The sequence below is a fragment of the Acinonyx jubatus genome, chromosome C2 (assembly GCF_027475565.1).
Source record: "Acinonyx jubatus isolate Ajub_Pintada_27869175 chromosome C2, VMU_Ajub_asm_v1.0, whole genome shotgun sequence".
Taxonomy (NCBI): domain Eukaryota; kingdom Metazoa; phylum Chordata; class Mammalia; order Carnivora; family Felidae; genus Acinonyx; species Acinonyx jubatus.
The window spans coordinates 11,023,776-11,049,611 of NC_069384.1; the positions used below are offsets into that span (position 1 = coordinate 11,023,776).

The 25,836-nt window shown below is 46.5% G+C and overlaps 1 long non-coding RNA gene across 1 annotated transcript in view; it reads right to left on the minus strand.

The window, feature by feature from the left end:
• The window catches only part of LOC128315117 (uncharacterized), an 87,144-nt gene extending 61,510 nt beyond the window's left edge, over positions 1 to 25,634 (minus strand). The window contains exon 1 of the long non-coding RNA XR_008297557.1: positions 25,574 to 25,634. This is a non-coding gene — a long non-coding RNA (uncharacterized LOC128315117). The remainder of the gene's footprint in view (positions 1 to 25,573) is intronic.
• Between the last annotated feature and the right edge of the window lie 202 nt (positions 25,635 to 25,836).

Sequence of the window (25,836 nt, forward strand, 5' to 3'; positions counted from 1 at the left end):
TAATAATAAGGATGTCTTGTGAGCTTTATAATGTATGTAGAGGTAAAATTATACAATATCCCAATACCTTTGACCTTAATACCTTTAAGAGTCAAAGGTAATGAGTCAGAGATGCATGATGAAATCTTTAGGGCAATCACCCCTTGAGAAAATATAATTAAAAAGCTAATGGATAACAGGGCGCCTGGCTGGCTCTGTTGGAAGAACATGAGACTCTTGATCTGGGGGTCACGAGTTCAAGCCCCACATGGGGCATAGAGATTACTTAAATGAATAAATAAATAAAAACTGAAGGTAAAAAGCTAATGCATAAGAAAATGGAATAGGAAAATACATGATTAATTCTTAGCTCTGGTTGTTGATGTATTTCTTCTGTTCATTTCTATTCTGAAATCGTGTTATCGAGAACATACAAATTCTAGCTTCTTGGGTTTTCTTATTGAATTGACCTTTTTATCATAACAAAACATCTCCTTTTCTTTCTGGTAATAGTTCTTGCCTTAAAGTGTAGTTAGTCTGTTACTGAGTCAGCCAACCAAATTTCTTCTTTGCTAGTATTGAGGGGTCTAACCTTTTTCATCCTCTAACCTTGCCCTTATATTTGATGTGCGCTCACTGTAAATAGTTAGTCTACACCCAGGTCTCAACTCTTTTTATTTAGTCTGACTGCTTTATTCTTTTAATTGGAGTGTTTTACACTTACATTTCAAGTAATTACCAACATAGTCACATTAAATCCTACTATGTTGCTATTTGTTTTTCATTTGTTCCATCTGTTCTATTCCTTTGTTCCTCATTTTCTGCCTTTTTGAGGATTAATCATGTATTTTTTCTATTCCATCTTTCTCATCTATTAGCTTTTTATACTTTTTATGTGCAGATTCTCATGTATATATTGCATATATACATATATACACACATACACATACCCATGCACAAATTCACCTACTTCTACACCTAAGTTTTGTGCACTTTCACTATCAGTAAAAAAAGTTAACCAACACACCATCAAACAGAATTCACCAGCAAGTGAAGATAATAACGCACAGCATGACCAAATGGGGCTTATTCAGTAGGAGGAAATCCACCTAATTCTAAGGACAAAATTACATAGTCACCTTCATACATGTTCAAATACAATTTGACAAAATTTAACAACAACTGATTCTTTCTTTATTTTTCAAAGGCAATAACGTAGGAATCAATAGGTACCTTCAAAATGTATATCTGAACCTCAAAACCAAAAGTACACTGAATCATGAAATACTAGAAGCTTTTACCCGTAAATCAGGAAGCAGATGAGTCTTTGCTCACTATCACACTATTAATTAATTTTGTACTGGAAGTACTAGCTGATACAACTAGAGAAAGAACAGAATTGAAAGTATAAAAATTGAACCAAAGAAGATAAAACTATCACTATTTGCAGGGGACTGGTTGTATCCTTTGAAACCCCAAGAGAAATGAATGAAAATTACTACAATCACTAAGAGGATATGGTAGGACAGTAGGGTAGTAGGAAATGCAAAATTAAAATACAGAAATCAATAGCTTTTGTTTATACAAACAACTCTGTTAGGCAATGTGATATAAGGAAATACCTCACTTACAATAAAAATGTTAAATAAGCTTAAGTATGTGCAATGTAAGGCAATGTAATGTAAGAAAATACCTCATTTACAATAAAAATGATAAAGTAAGCTTAAGATATGTGCAAGGCCCACATAATCTTTTGAACACTCATAAGTGAACAAAGAGAGAGAGAAAAAGAAAAGTAAAAAGCTCGAATAAAGTAAAAGACATACAGTGTCCTTAGATAAGATGACTTTGCCTTAGGTCAGTTTCCCTCAACTTGTAAGTGTTTATTGATAAATATTATCCCAATAAAAATATAAAAAGAAATTTCTATCTATACAAGGTGATTGATTCTTTCACACAGAAAAATAAACAAGAATAATCCAGGTAATTTTGATGGAGAAAATAAGTGAGAAGGAATAGTTATATCATATATTAAGATATATTTAAAACCTTCAATAATTAAGACATTGTAATAGTAGAATCTGATTAATCAGACTGACGTCTGGCAAGAATTGAAAATTCTGAAAAACATCCAAATATATACAGAAATTTTAAGATAAAGGTGACATCTCAAGTACACGGGAGAAAGATGGCCTAGTCAATAATGTGTGTTGATAACAAACATTGTGTATATAGACTTCAAATTCCAACTGTACTAAAGATTTAAACATAAAAGTTCAAAAACATAAAAAAAAACTGAAACAAAAATGGGAGATAAGCAAAGTCTTGCCACTATGACTCAAAAATCTAGAAGTCACACAACAAAAATTTTAAAAGGGACACCTAGGTGGCTCAGTTGGTTACGATTTCAGCTCAGGACATAATCCCAGGGTCATGGGATGGAGTCCCGTGAGGGGCTTTGCACTGGACATGAAGCCTGCTGAAGACTCTCTCTCTCTCTCTCTCTCTCTCTCTCTCTGCCTCTCTCCCCTGCTCTCACTCTCTCTCAAAAAACAAACAAAAAAAAATTTAAGTATCTAGAAGCCACAAAACGAATGGTTGACTATTTCAATTTCAACTGCATGAAAATAAAAAACTTCCACATGGCAGAAAGCAAACAAATTTTTAAAAACGCCCAAAGCAAAGTCAATAAATAGATGACAAAATGAGAAATGTGTGTAACTCATATCACAGAGGGTTTACTGCCTCAGTGCATGAAGTGCTCCTACAGATTGATGAGACAGAGACCAAAAAACCAATAGGAAAATGGGCATGTACATGAACAGTTTGCAGGAAATACACTTGGTTCCTAAACATATGAAAATATGCTCCGTGTCAATCATAACAAGAATTACACACATGGAAACCATACTGATTTTTTAAAAAATTGATCAGAAATGGCCCAAATCCAAGAGTTTGAAAATAAACTCTGTTGGTGAACTCTAGAGACACAGGCGCTCTCTCTCCTGCGTTGTTACTATGAGGAGACATTGGCATACCCCCTGCCGTGGGTAATTCGGCAACATCTGTCCACATTAGAGATGCATTTACCCTTTGACTCAGCCACTTTACTTCTCGAATTTACCTTCTGCATAAACTGTGTGCTGCATGAATCACCAAGTTATCCATGGCGGCACTGTTTGAAAGCAAAAGATTTCAAACAACTTAAATGCCCATATATAGGAGATTGTTTAGGAACATTCTGCATAGTAAGTAAGCATCAATAAAGAAGAAAAACGACATGCTTTATGTGCCATGATGGAAAGATCTCTAACACACAGTTCACAGAGAAGAACAAGGCACAAAACAGCAGGTTCTATACAATGGAGCTAATAGAAAGAATTGGAAGTGGGGAAGGAATATATATTCAATTTGCTTGTATGTGTGAAAGAAAGAAGGAAAGAAAGAAAGAAAGAAAGAAAGAAAGAAAGAAAGAAAGAAAGAAAGAAAAGAAAGGAAGGAAGGAAGGAAGAAAGAAAAGAAAAGAAAAGAAAGAAAAGAAAATAAAAGAAAAGAAAGAAAGAAAAAGGAGGAAGGAAGGAAGGAAGGAAGGAAGGAAGGAAGGAAGGAAGGAAGAGATCTAGAGATAAATTATAACAGTGGCTACCTTTTTGAGAGAAGGGATAAGAACTGAGCTGATAGGAAAGGGTACTTTCCACTGTGCAATGTTTTATAACTGTTGCGGTTTTTTTTTGAACCCTATAATATATTACTTATTCAAAATGTTAAATCAATAAACATTTAGCTATGAGAAGGAAGCATAGGACAATGCCCCACCCTCCCCCCTTCTCTCTCTTTCTTGTCCCCAGAGCAGCATGGCTCCTGTGGAGGGCTGAGTGGAGGAAGGTGTGGCCAAATTGGTTTCACAAAGTAGCTGAGTCCCTGAAGGTTTTAGGACTTGCTCAGGCCTGTCCAGGGAGATCAAGGGTGATTCTAGAGCTGGAAGCCCCAGGCTGGGAGACTCTGCCTTGATGCGTCCTATGATTTCAGAATGGAGCCCTTGGCCCCCAGGGGAGGAGGCAGGTGCCCAGGGGGCCTCGGAGGGGCCACCACTGCTGCATTCTAGAGCTGCCCTGGGCCAGCTGGCCAGTTCTGCAAAGGGTTCCGAGTGGCACAGCATTGTGGGCTTTTCTGAACCAACTTCATCGAACTTCTCTGTCCCTAATCACCCTCCTTGCCTGGTGAGAGGCCTCAGACAGGATTACAAAAGCAAAGAGGAGTCAGAGACCTGGAAAGGAGACTGGCCTATCAGAGGAAGCAGCCTCCCCCAGGCGCTGGCCCCAGGACCTTGGACTGGCCGGTAAAGGAGAGAGGCTGAGGCCTGGACGCCTGATTCATTTTGTGATTTCCCCTGGGGAAACATTCCATCCAGCCACCAGCATGGTCATTTCCTTCTTCCCGAGGCCTTTTAGCACCGTGTGGCTAGAGGGCCATTCACAGCCGCCCCAGCGGTGGTCTGGCAACACTGGCCCGTGTGCAAGTGAGCGGCTGCCAGAGGCTACAGGCCACCCCAACCCGAGAGGAGACAATTAGCCACCAGGCTCTCTCTGCCTTGGTCCACAAACGGTCACTGAGCACCTACTATGATCCCGTCACAATCCCAGGGTACCTATGGGGTTCCCAAAGCTCCCAGTTTCTTCCTCCTTTCAGGACCCATCTGCACCATTCAACACGTGTTAGAAACTTGCTTTGTATTGGTCACCAATTGTTTTTTGCAGCTCAGCTTTATTCCGGACCAGACTGTTGGGGGGGGGGGGGCGGCGCTCAGAGCAAGGGTCTGTGTCATACTTCCTTGTGTTTTCCAGAGCCCGTACCGCCCCCCCCCCCCACTCCCCCTTGCTGCAGGAGCTCAAACACAGCAAGGCTTTCAATAAATGCTTGCTGGTCGCTTGCCAGTCTCCAAGCTTGAAACGGAGTTGCATTACAAGCAGTGAAAACCCAAGAGGGATCTTCAGCAGTGACCCCTCTGGCTGTCCAGAACCCTGGCCCCATCCCCATCATCCACTCTCCTTCCAGGGACAAGTGTCTGCCTTCTGGTTCCTCCAACTGGGAGAGCCACAGTCCCACCTCAGGTCCGTGGCACTTGCTGGCACTCCCTCTCCCCCGCATTCCCCCATCTGGAAAGTTCTTCCCCCAGAAATCTGCAGGGCTTACTCCCTCTCCTCTTTGTTAGGTTTCTGCTCAAAGAGGACCTTGTCAATGAGCCCTTCCCTACTCATCCTATTCAAAATCACTCCCCTGCCTCCCATTCCCCTGCCTCTCTTTCCGGCTAGCCACTTTCAAATACCCTATAGGGTCATCTGTTTTATGCCCTGTCTTCCCCGTGCCAATCTGAGCTTCCCAAGAGCAGTGGTTGCTGTTTTGTTCAGTGCTGTCTCCCCAGGCACAGAACAATGCCTGGAACATATTAGGTGCTCAGTAAATATTTACTGAATACGTTAATTTATGTACTGATCCATTAATTTAGCAGCGGCTCTTCGTCAAAGTTAAGTCAACCGAAAAGACATAGCTTATCGTTTGCACATGTGGGTAAAAAAACCCCCACGTCCATATATTTCTTTACAAACCGTTTCAGAGAAGTCTCATTTTTCTTTTAGGTACAGGACTTGTTTTCGCCATGCTTTTACAGAGGTGAAAACTAAGACTCAGGAAAGTTCGCTTTTCCAGGTCCTTACTGGCTCCTAGCAGAACTGGGGCATCCCGCTTTTCTGTCTCCCTGTGCTTGGCTTTGTTCACCCACCTCGGGGTTTGGGATCGGAGATGGCCCCTTCCTTCTGTTTCTTGGTTCTTCCTGAAGCTTCATACTCTCCTTTAAGAAGAAAACCCTGCATCTTCCCCTTTCTTTCTCTTTCCTTCCTCCCAGATAGCTCAGGGCCCATTGTCCCCCTCCCCCACCTCTCAATCCCCGAAGAAGCCATCGTGATGGTCTTTTGGCATAACTTGGGCAAGACTGCATTCTCATTTTTGGACTCTGTTCACTAGGTTCTTTCACATGGCAAGGGGCAGAAACAAGCCTGGATCCCCTGCAGAAGGTTTATTGCAATCATGCCCGCGGAGTTAGGAAAGATAGGGATCCGGTGACACAGCCCAGCTTCGTGGAAGGGCAGCGGCCCGCCCAGCAGCCTGCCCTCCTCCGCGGCGGGAACACCGGCTCCCCGGCGCCTCCCCCTTCGCTGTCTGGCTAACTCCTATCCTTGTGTACCGCCTCTGCATCCCCTCCTCCCCCGCCCTGGCGGACTGAGCAAGAGGTCCCTCCTTTGTGGCCCTGGAATTTTCTGTGCGTCCCCGGGTTATGGCGCTGATACTATTGCGTGAGGTTCGGGCACAGCTCTGGATCTCCCCTCCCCGCCTCCCCCTCGTTAGCAATTTTGTACCTTTGCTAACTCCTAATCTTTCGCTCTCTAGGACCCACAGGCCACCTCTGAAAGGTCACCGTAGTCCTTGGGAGGGTAGATCTAGAAAGGTGCCCCGTTCATTCATTCGCCGCACGTACTGAGTTGCCAAGCCGGGCCGAGGAACTTGGGGGACAATTCCAGACGGGGCTTAGAGACGGGGGCTAAGGACGGTGCTTTCTGTCTCCATCACACACACGTAACCCCCCCCCCCAACACACACACACACACACACACACACACACACACACAACACAATGATACAAGCATCGCCAGCTTGTCTTGGCTTTTGCTGAAAGCTTTTCTCGCAGAGAGGTGGGGGTGCAAGAAAACGCTAGTTTCTCGAACGGTGACTCGGGGAAAAGCGCCTGGAAGCCTGGCGGAGCGGCTGGGGGACCGGCTCGGGGACGGCTGCGGAATGCGGAGCGCGCGAGGCCACCAGGGGCCGCCGCAGCCGCCGGCGCATGGAATTTTCCACCGCCCGGCCGAGCTTGCACAATCGCCTCTCATTGGCCGAGCGGGGGTGTCTGTCCCGCGCGGGGACGCAGATTAGATTAGCCAGGGAGCCCTCCTCAGTGGGCTTGGCAGGGTTCTGATTAATCAGGCCAGCGGGGCCAGGGACGCGAGGCCAGGGAGGATGGGAGCCAGGAGGAGCCCAAGCCTGTTATCAAAGCCAGCTCAGCTGAAGCCTTTGGATGTCACCTATCTACACAGAAAATGCTCCAGTGAGCCGGGAACAGTCGGGGGTTGACATTAGAATTTGCCTCTTCATAGTAAAAATTCCCCTAGAAACCACAGGAAAATAAGATTCCCAATGCTTAATCCTGCCGCCTCCCCCACCCTCCACCCCCCTTCCCTTTAAAGTCTCTCTTCCGGCCCCCTGTATTTAACCCTTTGGAGCACGCAGTGGCCCATCCCCAGGGGCAACCCAGAAATGCAGACAGTGAAAGACCATTAGAAATGGAGAGAGCGGACCTTTCAGGTGGGCTGGAGAATCAGCACGAACTCCCCACAGTGACATTAAAAGATGCAGCAAGGTGTGCGAGAACCTCCCTGTGCTCAAATAGATTGTTGGCTTAATGGTGTCTATGCGTGAGCTGGTCACGTTGATTTACGATGAAAAATACTCCCCTTGTGTTTGCTCCTGAAGTTTCAGGCATTAGGAGGCTCCTTTCTGGGACTTATTGTTAAATCTGCCACAAAGCCTCGCTCTGGCTCTAGATGAATGTTTGGTGAGTGAATGAATGATGACCCCTGCAGTCTGCAGGTCTGTCCTCAGAATGACAGCAGTGTGGGCTCCTGGGTCCTAGTGCTGGTTCTGTCATTTCTAATCACATGACCTTGGACAACTCATAATCTCCTTCAGCCTCGGACTCCTTGCTTTTAAAATGGCACTAATAGGGGCACCTGAGGGGGCTCAGTCGGTTGAGCATCCGACTCTTGATTTCGGCTCAGGTCATGGTCTTGCAGTTGGTGAATTCAAGCCCCATGTCCGGCTCTGCCTGACAGCGCAGAGCCTGCTTGGGATTCTCTCTCTCCCTCTCTCTCTCTCTCTCTCTCTCTCTGCCCCTCTCCTGCATTCGTTCTCTCTCACAACATAAAGACACTTAAAAAAAAATAAACATAAGGTGGCACCAATAGTTAAATTAAAACATTACCCCTATGACCCAGCTATGCCCCTCCCAGGTATACACCAACAGGAATTGAAAACAAGTACTGCACACAGATACTTGTACACAAATGTGCACAGCAGCACTCTTCACAATAGCCGAAAGGTGAAATAACCCCAAGCATCCACCGATGGGTGAATGCATAAACAACATGTAGGCATGCAGGCAATGGAATATTACTGTGCCATAAAAACGAGCCCAGCACTGGTACATCCTACAATATGGATGACCCTTGAAAACATGCTGCTAAAGGGAAAGAAGACAGGCACCAAGGCCACATGCTGCGTGATTCCGTTTCGGTGGCATATCCCATATAGGTGAATCCACAGAGACAGGAAGTCGTTGGTGGTTGCCAGGGGCTGGAGGAGGGAGGGCTAGGGTGTAACTTGTTTAACTGAGTATGGGTTTTCTCTTGGGAGTGATGAAAAGGTTTTGGAAAGAAATAGAGATGGCCATTGCACAACATTGTGAATGTACCACGTGCCCCAGAAAGGTTCGTTTTCAAGTGGTTAATTTTATGTTCGACGAATTTCACTTCAATGGAAAACATATACCGGGACTTAATAAGAAAATCACATTGGATGTGACCTCTATGCAGAAATGTCCGAGCAAGTGAAACACCTTATTCTTTGATGCCTTCCATGTTAATGTTGGGTCATGTGTTGGTGAGAACAGGGGGCTGTGTGATGTGGATCTAAGCTCTGGCCCCAGGGAGCTCCATAATGGTCTGTCCTGTAGGTAGAAGGGCCTTGAGGGATGGTAAAAGCCACCAAAACTGCTGAAGAGTAGGATTGGAATTTTTAAAAATTTTGATGCAGGTTCCTCGAAGGACAACCACAACACTGGCGTTGCGACTCATCACTCGGACTGGGAGCCGGGCAGCCTGGGTTGCTGGCTCTTGACTTTCCACCTGCGGGACCCCGGGCTTAAGGCTCTTGGCGGGAGTCAATTTTCTCAACTCAACAATTGGGTTTATTGCAAGACCTCCTGCCTGGGGCTGCTGTCAGAAATAAGCAAAGTAGTGCACGTGCTGGAAACAGAGTATGAGCTCAAAAATGTTAGCTGGTGTAATTAAGCAAAAGGTACATGATGAATAAAAAACCTTGGGTGGGGGCGCCTGGGTGGCTCAGTCAGTTAAGCATCCGACTTCGGCTCAGGTCATGATCTCGCGGTTCGTGGTTCGAGCCCCGCGTCGGGCTCTGTGCTGACAGCTCAGAGGCTGGAGCCTGCTTCGGATTCTGCGTCTCCCTCTCTCTCTCTGCCTCCCTCCCTCTCTCAAAACTAAATAAACACTACAAAAATTTTACAAACAAAACCCAAAAAATCTTGGGTGGTTTGTGCTCTGTCAGGGGACTGGTGGGGTGAGCAGGACGAGGGACCAGTTCGAGCATTTAAAACAAAAAGGGAGGCACCTTAAAGTTACTTTCAGTAAGGGGCAGTCCTGCAGGACGGGGACAGGGAAGAACAATGACAAGAAGGGATAGTCCTCCAAAGGGCATGTTCGGAAAATAAAGGAAAGAGAATGTGTCAGATGCCTGGAGTGGCTCAGATGGCACAAATGACACAAATTTGGGAGTCTCCACGGGGCCTGGGATGAGCCTTCTTTTGTTGCTGCAGTGAAAGGGGGACTGAAATTTTGTCCCCTCAGCAGGGCACTTGGAAAGTCCAGCGCTCAAAGCAGGATCCACTGTGCCTGGTGACTCCCGTAGAGGAAAACCACTAATGAACTAAAGTCAGTGGAGACCCACCGTGCAGGCACCCTTGAACCCCTCGTCTTGTTCCCACCTGAGTTGAAAGCCCCATCGGAAGAGGAACCTTTGTGCGAATCATCCTGGAGTCCACAGCCTTTAGCAGCAAAAAGGAGGGCTGCGTTGAATGGGACCCAGGACGTTTTATGGTTTCCCATGGTGACCTGACTCGGCTTCCGTAATAACCATCGTCCTAAAGGTCCCCCTTCCCTCCTGGTAACTGGAGACACCCCACCCGCTCCCTAGCCATGCATCAGTGTAAACTCCAGGGGCACCCCAAATGAAGCGTTGGCCTCGGGTACACTCCTGCTTTGTCAGCCTGTGTCCCCAAAGCCCAGCTCCCCCTGGCTGCAGGGCTGCAGGGCAGGGAGCCCAGGGAACTGGCCCTCGGGGAAAGAGTAGCTCACCACCCCCAGAAGTGTGGGATGTTGGGGCTTTGCTAGAATGTGGTGTCTTCAGGTCTATCTATTCAAAGAGAGAGACAGAGGTAACAAGTGTACAAATCAATATCCTGTACATCTTAAACGTATTCAGTGTTATATTTGAATTATGTCCCAGAAAGCTGGGGGAAAAAAAGATACGGATTCAGTGCAAACTATTAACAGTATATATAGATACTGAGATTTTATGAAAAATTGCATATAAAAAAGGGGCGGTGTCTTCTACTAGAAATAATTTGAAACCACAAAGCTACATGATTTTTATGCCTGTGGTGTATCTTCCCCTCCTGCTACCCTGCTTCCCTCCCTTCCACGCCTCCCTCCACCCCTCTAACATTGACATAGGTAAAATACTCTGCCTTGGATGGCAGGAAACTCACAGTTAACGTACTAAGCAATTATGTTGAGTGTATTCAGTGATTACAGTCATGGCTGATTTCAAGTGCACCTTAATTTTGTTAATACAAGTAACACATGTTTATTGTAGAAATTTTAAAAACACAAGTAAGCAAGAAAAAAAATTAGAACATTTAGGCACCCCAATCTTGCCATTCAGAAATTACTACTATTAACATTTTTAATTCCTATTTACATTGCTTTAATAATACTCACGTGTACACATGCACACACACACACACACACACACACAGGGAACCAGCTCAGGCTGATGAACACGGGGTCCCCCCCTTGAGCTCATCTGGGGGCAGGGAGAACTGGGAGGTGCTAAATACTTGGAGGCAAGGGGTCAGCTAGAAAATGAGGAGGTCAGCATGACTGCTGACATGGCCTCTGGTTCCCAGCCGGCCCCTGAGGCATAGCTCAGTCCCGTGGAACAGCCCTGGTTCATCTTCCTTATTCTTTGCGGCATGACCCCACCCAGCATGTGACCAAGGCAGACATTTGCAGCAAAGTGGGTGGGAGATGGGCATCTAGAGCAGACCTCCCCGAGGCACCAGCAGCAAAAGCGGGACTGTCCCCATGCGCTTCTGCAGGTGATGGAAACCAAGGCGCCAGACAGAAAGTTGTGATCCTCACAGGTGGGGAACACCCCTAAGGCTCCTCAGAGATAACTGGAGGACGCTGAACAGGAAGGAGCTACCTTTTCGAGAAAGGGGGCCACCAGCTAGGGGGATTTGAGTAATCATGACGCATGTGACTTCATTCTTTCCCAAAACTGGTGAAGCCTGGAGAATTAGTAATCGATCTATCACTGTAAGATATCTTTTATCTTCTTAATATAAAACTGGATCATACCATAATTTGATTAGTAAACTGTTTGCTTTGCTTAACAAGATCTCACGAGGATATCTGTCAAGTGGGCAAAGAGAAAACTACAACCATCGTTTTCAAACCGTGCTCGGTAGTTCTACGGAATTCTCGAGACCACTGAGGGTGTTTCAAGATCCCCAAGAGAGGAGGGCAGATTATGCGAGGGGAAGAAGATTATGAGTTCCTACCCTCGGCTCACTCAGGATTATCTACTTGGAACAATTCTATATACTAGGGTTCTCTGAAAGACTGAGTACTAATAAAGGGAGGTACCCACTACTAGAAATAATCTGAAGCTAAAGTTTTACACAATCTGTTACATGCCTCTTAGCATTTCATTGTGTGGGTAAATGATAATGTGTTAATCAGGCTTCCATTTGTAGATGCTTAGGTTGCTTGTGAGGTAGGAGTTGTGTTCGAAAGCAAAGATCACACTCCTGAGACACGGTGACTTCAGTGAGGATTTTTTCTCAATATAATGAAAAGTCCGGAAGGAGGCGGTGCCACCATCAGTTTTGTGAGTCACGGATCTCCAACACCCTATCAGCGTCCCAGGCAGAATAAAGGGGTGGGAGGGGGGCAGAGGTCATAGGTCAGAACATAATTTTTTTTTTTATTTGAGAGAGAGAACAGGGGAGAGTGAGAGAGAGAGGGAGGGGGCACCTGCTCAAGCACACTCCATGCTCAGCACAGAGCCTGACGTGGGGCTCGTTCTCACAAACGGTGAGATGATGACCTAAGCCGAAATCAAGAATTGGACGCTCAACCCGCTGAGCCACCCGGGGGGCCCGCAACCTAAACTTTAACTGAAGATCATAGAAAGGAAATTGTTCCACAGCTAGCTGTGCCGGTGGACTAATTTACTAATTCCCACCAGCAGTATCAAACAGAAGAGTATCTCTCTAACAAAAATATTGGCATAATCTCTTTTATTTTTACTCTTTGTTACTTATTCTGAGGCCACAGGTCTGGGGTCAGCTGAGAATCTGCATTTCTAAGAAGCTCCCAAATGCCGAAGGTGCTGCATGCACAGACCTACTTCGTTTTTGTTCAATTTTATTTTATTTCATTTTTTTCAATATATGAAATTTATTGTCAAATTGGTTTCCATACAACACCCAGTGCTCATCCCAAAAGGTGTGTTTTTGTTCAATTTTAATGTTTATTTATTTTTAAAAGAGAGAGAGAGACAGAGCACCAGAAAGCGGGGGGGGGGGGGGCAGAGAGAGGGGGAGACACAGAATCTGAAGCAGGCTCCAGGCTCCGAGGTGTCAGCACAGAGCCAGAACTGGGGCTCGAACCCACGAACCGTGAGGTCATGACCTGAGCCGAAGTCGGACGCTTAACCGACTGAGCCACCCAGGCGCCCCTGCACAGACCTACTTTGAGACGTGAGCTCCTAGGCACCCTACCGGTGCAATTTCACGATGAGACAGAATACGCCAGGATCTGTGGTGAGAACTGCCCTCTTCCTGAAGGGGACCTCGGCACACAGAGCAGGGTCAGACCAGCAAACATCCCCGGTGAGGATTTGGCCCGAGAGCCAAATCTCTCGTCCACGTGTTCTTGCACAGGGAATAAGACTTAGTGATGCTCAATTCAACACACGGTTTCTGAGTGAGCTGAGAGGCCCCTGCGGAGAATAAGGGTTGCTTTACACAGGTTAAAATCGGGGGTCTGGAGGGGAGAAGACAAGAAAGTCAAGCACGTCTGCAGCTATTGTCCAGACAAGAGAACCGAGAGACTGGAGCGGCCTGGGAGCCCCTGGGAAAAGTGGCAGGGCGTTATGGCAGGATCAACTGCGAAAGTACTAATTCGGGATTGGCTCCCTTATTCCCCACCCACAGCAATTTCCACCGGGCAGCCAAGCTTCACACTTTCTTGCCTTAGGGATTTGGGCCAGCTGAAAGGATTCCTGCTTTTGTAAACGCTAAATCCCTGGATGAGATTATGCCAAGGGCCTGGAAGATGGAAGGAGAAGGGAGAAAAGGGGGGAGGCAGTAAGACCCCAGAGTCATGCCCAGAGAGGCGGCCTCCACGCACCCCTACCCAGATTCCCGTTCCCACGGATGCAGCTGAACCGCAGGGTCTGAGGGCCGGGTGCCAAGACAGCGGGAGGGTAGGGAGAAGGGGGATCACCTTGTGGGGTTTGAGGGATTCCCTCTGTGATAACTCCTGATCTCAAAGCCTACTTTGTCTGATCTTAAGGTCACCACACCAGCTCTTGATGCTTTGAGCTGGCACAGGACATCTTTCCCGTCCTTTTCCTTTTAGCCTGTCTCTGCCCTTATACTTAAAGTCTGTCTCCTGTGAACATTTCTGTCCTGATTGGGTAGGGCTGTGGCCTACACACAACTAGGGGGCGCGGCATTTATATGGCTTAGAAAGTCCCCAAGGGTTCCTAAGAAGAAAACGTTTCTAACACCACTGACAGAAATTAGGTATCTTTTTAATCAATGGGAAACCAGAATACAGGTGAGTACAGATTAGACATGGAGGTCATGGGACTGTAGCTCCCATGGTTACTGGATACCCTGCAGGCCCGGCCAGGTGACCAGTGTGAGGGCCTCTCAACCTGGGAAAAGGGTCTGAGTGTGTGTGTGTGTGTGTGTGTGTGTGTGTGTGTGTGTGTGTGTCCAACAGCCAGGTGCGCTAAGCCCATGCAACGCCCGTTTCCCTACCAACAGGGCCCACAAGGATGCAACAGTCCCCAAACCCAGGAACACGAGCGTGCTCTGCTGGCCCTCAGCCCACACCCCCCAAACAGCCAACACCACCTGCGGAGACAGGGACCCAGAAGTCCTTGGAAAACATGGCCAAGAGACAGCTTTCCTTCCTCTGGTTCAGGAGATCCAGTCCTGGCCGTACCTTAGAAGCACCCACCTGAGAAGATATTTTGAAATGCTATTTGGTGGGGCTAGACTCTATCTTTTTTTTTTTTTTTTTAGGAGATTTCAATTTGAATCAATATTTGTAAAGGCTACTTAAGTAAATCTCATGTGCAATCGGATCCCTTCGCAGGCTGGAAATATTTCAGAGAAAGCCACCAGTATCATACGGACAGGTATATATTATTCTGGGGCATTACCAGTGCCACCGGGCTGGCTGGCTGCTAGGGACAGGTCTGCCGAGATGGAATGTGACCAGGCAGTGGCAGGACCCATCAAAAGCACCCGGCCTTCGTGGGAGTGGCATCCGATACTGAGGCTCCCCACGGGGCAGGACCACAGCTACGAAACGCGGAACAGGAGACCCGCTTGCTCCTCAGCAAATAATTAGGCCTGAACTGCAGCATTACTTGATATCTATCTCCAAGGTCAATGCGAATGAATAGATCTCTTTGCTTGGCTTCTTCCCTCAAAGCGAATGTTTCAACCATCTCCACTTCCCTCCTCAATTCAGAGGACATTGTCCAGCATGTCTGAGCCGCTCTGAAAACAAGCCTGTGTGGGTATAATGGAAATAAAGCCATTTCCATGAGAAATGGCGTTTCTTGTTTAACCCCACTTGCAAGAGCTTACTCGACCGGAGAGAAAAAAGCAGTGCTTTTCAAAGTATGAAAAACTACCCATTATCCATTTGAGAGAAGCCAGTGGAAGTCAGGAGCTTTTGGCTGGCTTCAGGAAGAAGTAGTGAATTTGAGGCTCGTTTTTTAAATGGAAAATGCTCTTTTTTTAATTTTTCTTTGCCGTTCACAGCAACTCGTGCACGGTATGAAGCCCTAACCAGACCTTTTGAAAACAGTATTGTTCTAGGCCTAGGGGGTTGGGAGAGACAGCGAGGGTTTTCAGTGAAAGCATGAGAGTTTGCCATTCTCCAACACCCCCCCACCCCGCCCCCCGCCCGCCTTGGCCAAACTGAACCCATCCACTTGCTCAGCCCAAGGATCCCATCCCTGTGCCTGCTGTCCCCAGGTGGGAACTTGCTGGATTTCATCAATTATAACCAAAGCTCCCTGCTTACAAACACCAGGCCCCGCCTGCTACCCCATCTTTGCAGGATCAGCCCCCCAGCCCTTTCCTCCTGGCCAACCTCCTCTGCCCCCAGCCTCCCTGCTGCTGCGGAGACACAGGGAGGTGTGCCTGGGGGGGAGGGGGGGAGTTGCATGCCTCAAGTGGATGCACCAGTCCCCTCACCCACTTCCTGCAGACATTTCAACAGAAAACAGGCTGGGAGGTTGAGAGGATGCTGCAGGGCAGCTGCTGAAGCCCAGGCTAGAATTCCCCTCTCCTGCTTAGACGCAGCAGTAGAAAGCCACAGTCACCACGAGGCGCCTGGGTGGCTCAGTGGGTTAAGCATCCGAGTCTTGATTTCAGCTCAAGTCAGGATCTTGTGGTTCGTGAGATCAAGCCCCACGTCAGGCTCTGTGCTGACAGCGGGGAACCTGCTTGGAATTCTCTCTCTCTCTGTCTCTGTCCCCACCCCTCAAAAATAAATAAATATACATTAAAAAAACAAAACAAAACAAAAGCCACAGCCACCGCCTCCTGAGCTTCTGACCACTTGGTAAGAGGAGTTAAAGATGAAAGCACGAGCAGGACTTCACCAATCCCCCTTGGCTTTCAGTGGACAGTCAGGACATCCCTTCAGTATTTAATAGCTTCACTGTTGCCCTGGACAGCCACCGCAGACATTGTAAAGGCAAGAGGCTGGGGTTGGGGTAGAAGACGTTAACCCCGGGGCTGGGGTGGCTTTATAAAAGAAGAAGCCCTGAAAAGTAATCACCTAGGTTAAGTATCAATAGCCTTGACACACTGAACGGCCTTGGAGTTGACCCGCGCTAACAAAGATCATAAGATTTTTGCCCTTGCTTGCACAAAAATTCTGCTAGCCAGATATCCTTGACCCGCTCAGCACGCAGTTGTTCAGAGGGTAATTCTACCCTCCAGGATCCATTCCCTATATTCACTGTTTCCACGTGGGAACTTGCAAGCTTGAGTCCTTCCTTACTGCACTGTTTTTTCTTGTAACTGGAATTTACAATATGGAATTTAAAGAACAAACAAATAGCAGTGGCTCCTCTGTCACCTGATACTCAGAGAGGGATTCTTCTGAGAGAACGTGTGGAGATAAAGGACTCTTTCAAAGTAACCTAACATTGCCATCTGTGGCTGCTCTGTAGATGCCTTGCGGAAGAAGCGCTGAGTAAGAAACGAGTGGGTCTGGAGTCTGCTCTTAGTCCTGAGCTCAGGTGTGCCTATGTGTGTGCATGTATGCGTGCAGGTATATGTGCATGTATAAAATGTGCATGTTCTAGGTTTTTCCTAACCTGGCAAACAGCAATGATCCATCAATGTCACAGGATTGCCAGGTAGATTAAATAAGGAATGCTAGTATTAGGGTTCTCCAGGGAAACAGAACCAATAGGGTAAGTAGAGATAGTGAGATAGACAGACAGAGATAGAAGCATTATAAGGAACTGGCTCATGCTACCACAAAAGCTGACAAGTCCCCAGATCTGCAGGGTGAGTTGGCAAGCTGGACACCCAGGGGGAGCCAATGGTATATCCGCAGCCCAACTCCAGAGGTCTGAGAACCAGGGAAGCCAGTTGTGAAGTTCTAACCCAAGGCCAGTGGGCTCAACACCCCGAAGAGCTGATATTTCAGTTCAGGTGCAAGCAGGAGAAAGCCAGTGTTCCAGCTCAACCGGTCAGGCAGGAGAAATAATCTCTTACTCAGGAGAGAGTCCATGTTTTTTGTTCTATTCAGGCTTTCAACTGATTGGATGAGGTCCACACACACTAGGGAATGGTGATAGGTTCACCCAGACTACCAGTTTAAATGTTAATCTCATCCCCAAACACCCCAATGAAATACTCAGAATAATGTTGTTTGACCACATATCTGGGCACCTCGTGGACCAGTGATATTGACACATAAAATGAACCATCACAATGGAGTGGGAGGCAGCATTCTGTACTGGAAAGAACACCATTTCTGGGGGCCAGTGGCCCAAGGTCAAGGCCCAGCTATTTACTTACTGTCTGCGGGGTGTGTAGGTTACTCTTTCTCTCTGGGGCTGCCTCAGTTGCCTCCTCGGGAGGATGAAGATAACAAAAGAATGGGCACTAACGCATTAGTTGTTGTGGATGTGAAAGAATACCTTTTTAAGGTTCAGTTTGCCCTTTGCATTTAATGTAGGTTGTTATTTGAGGCAAAAGAGACACCGATCATAGAAAATAAAGGAGGGAAAAAGGAAGCGTTACTATCAAGAAAGAAAAATAATGGACCAGAGGAAGACACTAGTGGTACGTCCTTACTCTTCAATCAGAGTAGACCAGGTGCTGGGGGCTTCAGAGAGGCGACACAACCATCCGACTGTGTGGTTCTTTTCCTTTAAGGAAACTTCTTCTCTATCTCCCCAGGAGATCTGTGGGCCCATATTTCCTTTGGAGCCTAATGGTGGGGTGGCTGTGGTCTCTGCAGGGTATGGACCTGTTTCACATTATATGCATGAGTGTTGGATGGTCGTGAAACCTAATATATTTGGGGCCTGATACCATCAACCACCATAAAAGCAAAATATTTTCCCATCTAGAAGTCAAGTTGGAAAAACCTCTCTCACAGTTGGTTTGGGTTTTAAAGACACAGTAATGGCTGCAAAGATGGCCTGTTCGTCCAGATAAGACTGGAGCCAAGCTGACACCTCATTGCAGTCTGGTCTCTCTTCCAAAGTTCTGTTGAGCATGTGGGTGGTGTTAACGGCGTCCTTCTGGCAGCTAAAATGGACCAAGAGAACAGCCTAATGGTTAGAGAAAACCTCATTGGTACAGCAAAAAATGCGGTGGCTGGACTGGCCAGATAAGACTGCTGGGGGCCAGCAGGACAGTTCTTACAGAGTGTGAGATATTTGGGGTTTGGCAAACCCTAAGAAGCTGGTTGCCAAGCCCTGTTGCCCCTTGTTCCCCTGGTGTATTTCAAAGGAAATTAAATCCACATGTTTCTGATTTGCTGACACTTAAAGCTCATCCAAAGGTGGTTTTGCAAGAGTGGTTTGGACACAAGAGGCCTAGAGAAACTTTAATTGTTATTGTTATTTTTCATTTTGAAACGCAGACCTGTATGCTTACATAATAAATGCAATGCCTACAAAATCAGAGCCCAGTTTTGCCTTACCAAAACGTTTTGTCCTGGGCCCACCAGAGACAGATAATTGAAGTCAATTCAAGAAGACAAACATCCGACCTAGAAATCCATCTTGCAAATGGCACTGTTAACAGCCCTTTTGACTGGGTTGCGTCTAAGAACCCCCAAAGCTAAAGTTCAAAACCATATGCACAGTATGGACTGAGTCTGTTGATTTCATTATTTCCTCGGACTCTGGCCAAGGAGATAGAAACCTAAATCCAAGATGGCATCCATCTTGGTAGGTCCTGGGAACCAAGGTCCAAAGATGTGGGCATGGCACCTCAAGGGCAAGAGGCCATCACAAAAGCTTTCTGTAGAAGGTTCTGAAGTGTCCTGCCATGTATGTCCCTAAATGAAACCTAAACAAGCAGCAACACAAATTCTACTTCAGGGAAAGAGATTCGCATTAGACACTTAGAGAGAATTAGTGCTTCTGGACAGGACATGTGACCTCAACAAGTCCAGTCACTTGAAAACTATTGGCCAAAGAGCTCAGGGACCAAAGGGTCCCCTTCTTCTGAGCTAGGGATTAACATTTTTGTTTCTCCCATCTCTTCCTATGGCCACTGCATATGGCTTTTCCTCAAGATTCACCTCAGAGGAATTCTCCTGACAAGAGTGGTGGCTTTGTTCTTTCTGGTGGCTCCCACTTCTTCTTCTAGCCCTGGGCCATCAACTGCTTGATTGGCAGTTTACTTCTTAGTCTCCAGCACTGGAATCCCCCAGCCACTAGCTCGGGATCTGGAAAGTTCTGTGTCTTTTTTTTTTTTTTTAAGTTTTATTTATTTATCTGAGAGAGATAGAGACAGCATGAGCAGAGGAAGGGGAGAGAGAGAGGGAGAGAGAATCTCAACCAGACTCCATGTTGCCAGAGCAGAGCCCAACGCAGGGCTCAAACTCATGAAACCGTGAGATCATGACCTAAGCCGAAATCAAGAGTTAGACACTTAACCGACTGAGCCACCGAGGTGCCCTGAAAGTTCTGTGTCTTTAAACCTCTGATTAATGAGGTGATGGAGGCTGAGATGAAGAACTGGGGCTTCATTTGGAACTCAGCCCTGTCCAGTTTTTGTCTCTGCTCCTGCAGTTGGATTTCTCTGGGTTACAGTATACACTTCCTGCTCCCTCTTGCCCTAGAGCCTTCACACATGCTCCCTGTATCCCCCATTTCTTTTGATCCAGGTAACCCTTGCTTATCAGGTCAGCTTAGATGTCCCTTTCTGGAGGAGACATTTTCCTTCCAGCCCAGGGATATGCTTCCTTCTCCTCTGCAGAGTCGATACATATTCATACCTAACTGATAAAGTACAAGGTCATCTGCACTGCCTCCCTTCCCATCAAACTGCTGGCTCCTGGAGACCAGGAACCACGTCTGTCTCCCTCACTCTGCCCCCAGCACCGGGCACGGACAAATCAGTGTCGGCTCACTGGCTGACTTCTCACACCGGCTTTGAAGCCGACTTTGCCACCAACACGGCTCACTTCTGTAAACTGTACAGACTAAGGCCAACGGGAATGTTTTCAGACACTTGGAAACCAGCACCCGCTTGAATTAGTCTGCTAGGGCTGCCATAACAAAATGCCACCAATGGGTGGCTTAACACAACAGAAATGTCCTTGTTAGCAGTTCTGCAAAGACCCTAATTTCTAAATAAGCTCACTTTCACAAGTATTGAGGGTTAGGACTTGGACACTTTTGCCGGGAACATCATTCAACCTATAATACCACTATTCTGGCAAAGAAAAAAAGAAAGTAGCCCCAAATTGACATTGAAACACAGTAACCATTTAAGTTACTGCCCAAGCAAGGATTTTTTTTTTTTTTTTTTTTTTTTTTGAGAATGAAAGGGGACACGGTTCATAATTTTTGCGGGAACACCAGGCATAAACCAGCACCGTCCAGGGCAGGCAGTCCGGGATGTATGGCCACCCTCTGTGGCTAGGCTCACTGCCCAGGCTTTCCCGTGCAAGGATGCGTCGTACCTTCCCTTCAAATCCCTCTGTGTTTGTGTTCCCAGCAAATCCAGTCTGTTGTATACACAGGCGCAGCGAGACCAAGGGATTAGCTATATTCCGGTGATGGTTAATTCACTGTTTCCAGTTACCAAATGCAAGCCCAATGTCCGCAATTAATTTGGCCAGATCAACTCGGGCCTCTTACACCTGTTCCCCTGTTTAATTAGGCTCTGATCTCCCCGGGGGAGTTGGAAGCACCGAGCACCATTACCTAAGCCTTAGATTAGGAGGGCAGTGTCAGATACCCTTCGTCGCCGTAATGCACAGCACCGTCCCCGAAACAGCTCCCGTCCTTCGGTCTAGAAATTCGCCTTGACAACTGTGATCCCCCCAGCATGGCTGGGGAAACGATCCCTTTTTTTGTTACAGATTTCCTTTCATCTCCTCCCAAGGGAAGGCAATGTTCCCAGTGGTGCTTCTTTCTGAGGTAATTGTTGGAGAGGAGTCAGCCAGTTAAGGCTGCCCATCTAATTAACAGAGTCTGTTATGATTTATCAGGATAATGAGGTGGGGAACAAAGACATCGATTTTTTTTTTCTTCCCCTTCCTGCTATTTTGGCCTCTTTTCTTCCTTTTGGAAAATGACCCAATGTTAATGAGAAACGAGTCACTTATTGTTGGGGTGCAAATAGAGAGATAAATGACATCAGTAATTAAGTCTCAAGCCCTCTTTGGTATACAGAGCCATTTTTCAGGCAATATTATTCAATTAATTAATTCCATTAGGGCTACCACGTTTCTCTAAATCCAGCCATTCAGCTATCAGTGATGATAATTCATATGATACAAAAATAGAACGGTTAATAACTGCATAGTGAACCCAGGAAGAAAGTATTTTAGCCACCACAGAAAGCCTAGCTAGGAGCACTTGATTTGAAAACATGTAAAGTGATCGAAGCTGGCCATGTACCTCTTCCTACCGTGGACTGAACAAATGCTCTGGGCATTCCTTACTCCAAATGCCTACAAGGACAAAAGGGGACATCAGAGTGGTCCAGATCATCCTCTTATGCCATACGAGTGGACACGGTCAAGGCCTCTGGTCAGTTGCCCAGCTGTGGCAGGAGAGGGGGCAAGTGACATGAAATGTGATTGAAAGGCAATACAATGAGAGAGAAGGTTTCCAGAACAGCAGCTCCCAAACCATGCCGCTTTTGTTCACATAAAACTGTATATTCATAAATATTTATCAAAATGAAAATCGGCTGACCAACCGCGAGGGCAGTTTTTGTCTGCTTTCTTTCCTCTTTTGTCAGGGGAGAATCCTGACCCGTCCATCTCTCACTGCGCACGACTCAAGTTAATTCTGTCTCTGTTGATGGTCGTGTTAACAGAAAACGCACCCACATTCTCTTTAATCCCCGAACTCTTTCCGCTCTCCTTTTCAACGCTTGCCAACTTTCCTAGAATTCTTTACATCCCTCCTAGGACGAAACTTATCTTCACAAAAAGGGAACAGTCCAGAACCACATTTAAGAAATCTTGAACTAAAGGAATTAGTATCATGACATACTGAAGAGAAAGGCCAGCAACTCCTTCATAGTCATGACAAATCCCCACGAACCTCTTCCTCTGCCTCCAAATCCACCTTTCCTTAACCCAGCAATATTAGCATAAATAAAATACCATCTCTGTATTTCGTTTATCACTTTATTACTCTGCCTTGAGTGGTTGCTAATACTACGGGAGCGTTGTGATCTGCTCTTTTTCATTGTGACGCAGCAGTATTTCAGCTAGATTCAGGATTAAATATGCCCTGTGTGCTGGCGTGGGAACCTTTCTACCATTCCTAGGAAAACAGCTCACATTCCAAACAGCTGACTTCCAAAGTCCAGAATATGATCTGCTTAGAAGCTGGGTGGCTGCCTACACGGTTCTAGCCTCTTTTCTCCTCCTCACTAATCAAGGCATCTTTTGTTTCTGGAGCTCATTCTCTGCGCAGGAGTGTGAAATCCACATTGAAGGCCCCCAAAGCACATAAGCCTGGCTGAGAAGGGAAAAGCTCAGGGAAGTGGTTCTCAAACTTAAGCCAGCATCAGAATCACCTGGAAGGCTGCTGAAGATCTGGGGAGGGACCCAAGAATTGGCATTTCTAACCTCCCCCCAGTGGAAAATTTGCCTTCAGAAGAAATGATCTTGCCCAGGGATCACACGTTGAGAGCCGCTGGCCTAGATACTACAGGTAGAGAAAGGCTACGGGGAGGTAACTAGGTTTTCAGAATCCTGAGCATCCCGTCAATAACCTGGCCAAGGCAAAGGCCACCCTTCCCTGAGATGGATCATGACAAAAGCAAAGAGGCCCCCCTGGGTCTCCTCCACCTTTACTTAAAGGCAGAGGCCATGCCCCAGAGTCAGGTCAGCAATTTCCTTGGAAGAGGCCAGCACCACTCGCGGTTTCATAACCAGATCCAGAAATTGTGCAGAGGGCTCCCAGGGCTGTGGGATTTCTGAATGTTTGTGAAGAGTGCTTTGTTTTGTGCTCTGCTTCCCCTGGATGTCATGTGTTCTCACAGGTGTTGAACAGGCTTGACAAAGCTTGGGGATCTTCTAGCGTTCATCACGGAAGATTCAGAGAGCCACAAACCTGTTAGAGCCGGACAAGGACCTGACAATTCTCATCTTACGTGCTGTGATCCCCAGAGGCATCTGATCCGGCGGTTCCCAAACTTCTCTTTGAGCCCCACTCATAGAGATACACCCAACCAATCCCTTAGCAATCCATATCCATGTCTTAGTTCTGGTGCATGACTCTAGCGTCTAGCCTGGATTCCTCAGAGGAAGCAGAGCCCGTGACAAGGGCTTATTCTGGAGAGCGATCCCAGCAAACAGGAGTCAAGGACGGGAGGCAGTGAAGCAAGGAAGGAAGGAGAGAAGGTGGCCTCGTGATCCATCTCATCTCCCATGACGATGCTCTAAGAAGCCGCAGAGGATGCACATGAGAATTTTCAGTCCGAGGGAAGACAAAGGAAAGCGCTCTTTCGGAGGCTTGTCTCATGGGGTGTTGACTCCCTTGCAACTTCTAGCTCACGCGGGCATGTCTACCAGGATACGGTTTCCAAGGAGCCCAGGGCCCAGACAGAGGCATATGGTATGGCTGAAACAAGGCACTGGTCCACCTGCACAGAGGTGGTTGCTCCAGCAATGGCTGGCATCAAGGGTGGTCCAGAAGATGAGAGACACACACACGCAAGATGTCCAATGCGATGCATTGTAAAAAGAGACCGGGAGCAAAAAAAAAAAAAATCTTTTCTATTTTATCCGCATATATGATAAATCTCATACTAGTATAATCTTTACATTCAATATATTTAAAAAGTTTAATTGAACGGGAGGATTAACACAGAATTTCAGGGGCGTGTGTCTAAAACCCATAAGCCTTATAAGGTGCGCCCCTGCCCTATTTCTAGAAAAGTCTACCATTTCTGTGCCCAAAAGTCACTCGGAAACAGTGATGAAACAATAAATTTCATGATAACAATTGCAAGGTCATCAGATACAGGGAGGAAGTCCGTAAAAGAGTTATTTTGTGTTGGCCGTGTGGTGCTCACAGTAAAATACGGGTTGAAATTAATTAACTAGGAGTTGGGGCATGAAAAACTACTTTCGTGACCTCCTGTCTGAAATTCCTATATTTTGAGCTTAGAAAATCAACTTGCTGCTATTTATAATCACTTCTAAACAATCGTTGCTTCTTTATAAATGAAAACTAAGATTAGACATAATTGTCACTGTCTCTCTTTTTTTTTTTCTCTCCCTGTAACACTTAGTTTCGGAAGTCCAGGGGCATCTTCGGAGGGATGGATTTTGATGAGAAAAAGATCATCTTCAGATGAAGAGAAGATTACCATCAGGCAATTTACTGAATTAATAACACAAGTTTCAGGAGCTGCGTTGCTAACGCTTCTAGTCTTTAACAAATGATCCATTCAGGATACGGACCAAAGAACATATGGCTAGGAATAAATGCTATTTGAAACTGTACAACGGGTTAGAAGTTTTGGGGGTTCAGCTCAGTTAAACGGACTGAGGCAAACTCACGAGCATGCCCAGTGACGCCACCCCTCCCTGCCATGCATTCGTGCATGGTACCCACTGAGGGGCTCTGGAATCATTCTGGGATGAGAGAGAGAAGTATTTAAATACTTTCTAAAAAAAGCTTTCTTTCATTAAAATGTTCACAAATATGCTAAAGTACAGAAACAAGAAGAATGAGCCCTCAAATACTTCTCCCAGCTCAATTATAATGGCCAATCTTAAATACGTTAAAAAAGATTTTTAAACAATCTAAATAGGCATCAATTTTGCTCTCAAAACCCAGAAACCAGGGAAGATTTTCATGACCCCCTGAGGGTTTGTGACCTGCTGGTTCTTTGGTTCACTGACCTTGTTCAATCCTCCCTTTATACAAGGGAATGCTATGCTCTCCCATTTTCTCTGGCTGTCTCTCACGCTTGCAGCAAATTAAGTGAACTCTGTCTATCATTTCAGCAGTGGTGACATATAATCCCAGTGTGAAAGGATGGAATTTTCCAATGCAAGAAGCAGCAGAAAGCGAACGGAGGAAACGTTGCCATGAGCTAAGGCTCCTTCACACAGTATCTCCAACTGTGCTACCAAGCAGCCCAGCGTTTGGATGAAAAGTAAGAAAAAAAAAATCTGACAATACAGTGATTGTTCGCCCTCCACAAGCAATGCTACTATTTCTAACCCCTCGATGGGCTGTGCCGGCACCGGGCAGCCATCGTCTGGGTCTTCCTCCAGTGGCGGGCAAGCCTAAAGGCAAAGGGGGAAAGGTCCCGAAGTTTTCCAGAAAACCCAGATCCACACCAGGACCGCGGCCGCCAGAACCTTTCCTCCTGGGACAGAGGGGGATGAGCAGGGCAGCTACTCACCTTGTCTCATTTGTTCACGAAGAACCCAAAGCCAGCAACATGGATCGGCTCCTTGCTTTTTTCTACTACTCTAGAAAAACAACCAAGGTCTGCCAAGAATCTGCAATCTCCTAAATCTTAAAATAATGACTAGCCTATCCAGAGTTTCCATCCAAGGCATTGTTGGTTCCTATACAAGAAAACCCTCTGGGGTGAGAGTTGGGAGGCCAAGAAAGGCATGTGGTTATTTTTGCCACACTTTGGAAAGAATGGGAAGTCTATTT